Raw genomic sequence first — 5,580 nt, 5'->3', positions numbered from 1 at the left:
AGAAAAAAAAAAAAAAAAAAAAAAAAAAAAAGAAAGAAAGAAAGAGAGAGAGAAGGAAAGGAAGAAGGAAGGAAAAGAAGGAAGGAATGAGGAAGGAAGGAAGGGGAAGGGAAGGGAGGAAGAAAAATTACTTGAAGGCAAATAATCATACACCCATGTCATAGGGGCTGAAGGTGCAGCACAGTAGTGGACCATTGCCTAGCATGGACAAGGACCTGTGTTCAGTCTCATCACTAAAAACCAAACTGCACACATGCTTGGCATAGTAGCACATACCTATAATTCCAGCACCCAGGAGGCTGCAGTAGGAGGATTGCTGAGAGTCTAAGGCCAGCCTGGGGTACAGGGTAAGAGCACACACGCACACACACACACACACACACACACACACACATACACACACACACATATCATTATGCAATTGTTTTAACCACATAAAACTCTTTAAAAAAAAAAGAAATTGGACTTGCTCACCTCTAGGCCATTTTTAGCAGTATTCTTTTTTGTTTTTGTGGTGTTATGGTGCCAGGGCTTAAACCCCAGAGCCTCAGACAGACAAGTGCTCTATAATGGAGCTCTATCCCAGCTCTCCAGGACTTCTTTAAAGCTTCCTGACTCCCTCTGTATTGGTCACCATCCTCCCTACAACCCTACTTATACAATTTATCCTTCAAGTCCAGCCTCAAATGCCCCTTTCTTTGAGAAACTTCTTTTTTCCAGGCTCCTAGACAACATAGTTTAAATCTCCATCATAAAACATACCACAGCCTTGCCTCAAATTATGGTTTGTTGTATGGTGGTTTTTTCCTCCAATAAATTGATATGTCAAGAGCATTTTTTTTTTTTTTTTTTTTTTTTTTTTTTAACCAGGGATTTAACTCAGGACCTTAATGAATTTTGTCCTTTGAGACAGGGCCTTGCTATGTGATTCAGGCTGGCCTTGAACTCACAGTGATCCTCCTGCATCAGCCTCCTGAGTGCTGGGATTACAGGCATGCACTACCACATGTGGCACTTTTTTGCTTTCTTAAGTATTCCACCAGTGCCTGGAATAATATCTTATTTATTGGAAGAGCCTAGTGACAGTTGAATTACCTTCATTTGTTTGTTTTTGTTTGTTTCTTTGTTTTTGGTACCTGGGATAGAACTCTGGACCTTGCACTTGCAAAGCAGACTGTGACATTACTGAGCTAAATCCCCAGCCCTTGTTTGTTTGTTTTTGACAGGGCCAAATAATGTAGAGTCCAGGCTGGCCTTGAACTTACTATGTAGCCCAAGCTGGCTGCAAACCAATGACAATCCCCCTGCCTCAGCCTCCTGAATTTTGGGATTACAGGTAAGTGCCACCATGCTTAGCTATGTTAACTTTTAAAGACATAGCTTGGATGTCTAAAATACATTTTGATTCTAGTTTTGCTCCAAGCACAATCCTATCTATCTTAGTCTGCAGTAACTATTTGGTTGTAGTTACTCAAGAATAGAACTTTGAAACCATCCCTGCTTTCTCACTTCTCTTTTTCTGGCACCAGTTCTCAACACCTCCACTGCTCTACCTGGTTCCTTTTAACATCTTCCCTCGGGATCTTTGCAGTTGTTCTATGCCTAGTCACCTGACTTTGAAACGCTACCATTATTTCCAACACAGCAGTTAGAACGACTCTTATTTTATGTTTTAAAAATATGTAAAGCTGAGTATGTGCCAGTTACTTTCCTAGGCATTTTACAAATATCGACTTCTCAATGAACCTCTTAAGTAGATATTATAATTAACCCTATTTTACAGGTGGATACAATGAGGGCACAAAAGATTACTTTGCCCAAGGTTGCCTCGGTCATGTCATTGACATAAATCATGCTGTGTCACTTTGCTTAGAAAGGTCCAGCAATTTATCATCTCAGAGCAGAAGCCACATCCCCCAGAGGCCTGAGTCTACACAGTAGGCACCTCTTAGCCAAACGGTCAATTTCTGCTATTAATTACTTTATTTATTTATTTATTTGTTTTTTTGAGACAGGGTCTCACTACGTAGTTGAGGCTGACCTGGAACTCACTGTGTAGCCCAGGCTGGTCTTGGAACTCACAGCGATCCTCCTGCCTCAGCCTCCTGAGTGCTGGGATTACAAGTATGTGCCACCATGCCCAGCATTGCTATCTCTATCTGTATCTCTTCCCAAACAAATTAAGCCCCACCAGGAGGGCAGCCAGGGATTTGGGGCTCCCTGTTTTGTTTTTTTAAGTGCTGGGGATCTTGCTTAGGGTTTCTCAAATGTGATACATATATGCACTCCACTACTGAGCTATATCCCTGGTTCCTTCCACCCCGCCCCTTTTTCTGAGGCAGGGTCTCCCTATGTGGTTCAGGCTGGCCTCAAACTCACTGTGTAACTCAGGCTGGCCTTGAACTCTCAGTGATTCACCTGCCTTAGCCTCCACAGGTGTGTGCCACTATGCCATTTAAAAAGAGTCCTCGTAGCTGGGTGTGGTGGTGCACACCTGTAACCCCAGGACTCGGGAGGTTAAAACAGTAGTATCACTGTGAGTTTGAGGCCAGCCTGGGCTGCATAGTGAGTTCAGGACCAGCCTGAACTACAAAGGGAGACCTTGCCTCAAAAAGCAAACAAACAAAAAATAAATAAATAAAATAAAAATGAGTCCTTCTTTAGCAGGGTGTAGTGACACAGCCTGTAATCCTAGCACTTGGCAGCCTGAGGCAGGAGGATCTCTGTTAGTTCAAGGCTAACCTGGGCTATATAGTGAGTTCAAGGCCAACCTGAACCACATAGTGAGACCCTGTCTGAAAAAACATAAGTTACTAACTGAATAAATGAGTCCCTGTTTAATGTATGACTGTGATAGGCAGAACTACCAGGGCTCTGTATACCCTTTACCCAACTTTTTCCCCCTCAGTATCTAAAATGATGCCTCATATTGGTAGAAGACCCTCTTTTAAACACTGTAATTGTGGAAAGCCATGCATGGTGGTGCATACCTGTGATACTAGAACTAGGGTGGCCAAGGCAGGAGGATTGCTATGAGTTCAAGATCAACCTGGGCTACACAGTGAGTTCAAGGCCAGCCTGAATTACATAGGGAGACCCAGCCTCAAAAACAAACAAAAAATATTGTAATAATCACCGAAGTGATTATACTGCTTTTCATTTACTGTATGTGTAAGCAAATGTTTAAGAAAAGAAATAACTGGAGCCATGCATGGTCATTCATACTTGTAGTCTGTGAAGCTAAGGCAGGAGGATTGATTGCAAGTTCAAATCCAGTTAGGGAAATTTAGGGGCTTAGTGAGACCCTATACCAAAATTTAAAATGGGGACTACAATGTAGTTCAGTGAAAAAGAATGGGTTCAATTGGCAGTATTGCCAAAAAAGAAAAAGAAAAGGAAAGAAGGAAGGGAAGGAATGAAAGAGCTGGGCACGGTGGCACACACCTTTTGTTCCTGCTACTCAGAAGGCTGACGCAGGAGAATCTCTGGAGCTCAGGAGTTGGAACCCCCCCCCCAATTTAGTGAGATCCTGCACATGGAAAAAAAAAGAATTCTAAAGAATATTGTATAAATTCATTATGTTTACATGTGTTGCAATCCTCAGTTTTACTATCTTCTGAGTGTTTACAATGTTATAAAATAGTGACAAATACATTGTAACAAAGTAATTCATTGTAATAAAGTAATACATTGTTAAGGTAGTGTTGCTACAAGTTTTGTTGGTTTTTTTCAGGACTGGGGATCGAATTCAAGGTCTTCTCACTAGCTCACTACAGCACAGCTACAGCCCTTTGTTTTACTTTGTTTCTGGTTTTTTTTTGGGGGGGGTGTTTTTGGAACCAGGGATCAAATTTAGAACCTCGAATCCTGGAATTTAGCGCAATGGTTCTGCCACCTGCTTTGCAAGTGTAAGGACCCAAGTTTGATCCTCCATACCAAAAAAAAAACAACTCAGAACCTTGCACTTTTGAGGCAGGTGGTAGAAATGAGTTAAATCCTCGGCCATATTTTATTTTTTGAGACAGGGTCCACTATGTATCCCTGGCTGGCCTTGAACTCCTGGCGATCCTACTGCCTTCAGTCTCCAACACTCCGCTAATTTTAATTTTTTAAAAATTTTGAATTTGTGAGCCAGGCATGGTGGCATATGCCTGTAATCCCAGCACTCAGGAGGCTGAGGCAGGAGGATCACTGTGAGTTCAAGATCTGCCTGGGCTACATAGTGAATTCCAGGTCAGTCTCAACTACATAATGAGACCCTGTATCAAAAAAAGAACAAAAAAAATTTGTTTTGAATTTGTATTGGACATGGTGGTGAACCATTGTAATCACAGCATTTCCAAGTCTGAGGCTGGTGAGTTCAAGGCCAATTTGAACTATCAAAATACAACAAAATTTTCTTTTGAATTTGTGATTTTTCTGCCTCAGCTTCCTAAAGTGCTAGATTTACAGTCATGCACAACACCAAACTGAAAAGGTATGGATATATACAAAAGGCCATGCAATAAAGGGGAAAGTCGCTGGGGCTCAGAATGAAAAAAAGAAAACTGTTGCTCTATAGTTATTTAAATGCAACAGATAAAGAAACATTAGAAGTTAAAGGAAGAGTTTAAAGTGAGTAGTTTTGAGTGGATTTAAGGGTGTGTGTGAGGACAGCCTTGAATGGATTCTTCTTCCTACTGAGTGCTAGCAGTCTGCTGTGGCGGTGGCAGAATGCTTGATTTCTAAATGATTGCTTCTTTGCTTACTACCTGGAAAGCAATTCAGCTGAGGTACCTTTCTTATTTTTAGGATCAAGCTAAAAGAATGGGGGGGGGTGTCAAAGACTGTTTATGAACAATAATTTAAATAAATGATCGAATATAATTTTAAAATATGATAATGATCAGTTTCAAGAACTGAATGTTATTTCATATTATTGTATTCCTTTTTTCCAACTACATCTTTTGAAATTCTGGGGCTCATTTTCTTCAGTATCCACCTTAAATTGCTCAAACACTGCTACAACTATTTTCCTTGATTTTTGTTTTTTGTGGTTTTTTTTGAGACAGGGTCTCACTATGTAGTTGAGACTGAGCTGGAACTCACTATGCACCCCAGGCTGGTCTCAAACTCACAGCGATCCTCCAGCCTCAGCCTCCAGAGTGCTGGGATTACAGGTGTGAGCCACCATGCCCGGCTACAACTATTTTTCTTTGACCGTCACTTTCCTGTGGCAGAAAGCTAATTCTTAGCATGTTTAAAGCATTTTCTGTTAAACGAGGTCTTCTATATTCACAAGACCCACCTCACTAACTTGTAAAAATTATTATGTCAGAGATTCCGATTGTGTAGGTTTGGAAAGTTGAAACTCACGTTTTCACTCCAGCCCAGCGGCCCAAAGCGTAGCCCTTGAGAACTTCTCTGTTGTTTTTATTAATGTGAAGCTTTCAACGTATTAATATGAAAAGTCGAAGCTGGAGTGTGGGACCTCGAGCGGGTGTCAGAGACACAATACTAAGCGGCCCACGTTTGCCAAGTTAGGAACAAAACTCCCCTAGCTTTGTGGCTCTGCACCTCGGGAGTCTCCGCGGCCGCTAG

At 41.5% G+C, this 5,580-nt stretch overlaps 1 long non-coding RNA gene across 1 annotated transcript in view; it reads right to left on the bottom strand.

Annotated features, from left to right (window-relative positions):
* The window catches only part of LOC104862899, a 59,066-nt gene extending 53,502 nt beyond the window's left edge, over nt 1–5,564 (bottom strand). The window contains exon 1 of the long non-coding RNA XR_780447.1: nt 5,356–5,564. This is a non-coding gene — a long non-coding RNA (uncharacterized LOC104862899). The remainder of the gene's footprint in view (nt 1–5,355) is intronic.
* Between the last annotated feature and the right edge of the window lie 16 nt (nt 5,565–5,580).

Source organism: Fukomys damarensis, unplaced genomic scaffold, assembly GCF_012274545.1.
Source record: "Fukomys damarensis isolate Sample0158 unplaced genomic scaffold, DMR_v1.0_HiC HiC_scaffold_35, whole genome shotgun sequence".
NCBI lineage: Eukaryota > Metazoa > Chordata > Mammalia > Rodentia > Bathyergidae > Fukomys > Fukomys damarensis.
Note: the sequence above shows the minus strand (reverse complement) of the source record. Positions and strands in the feature narration are given on the sequence as shown.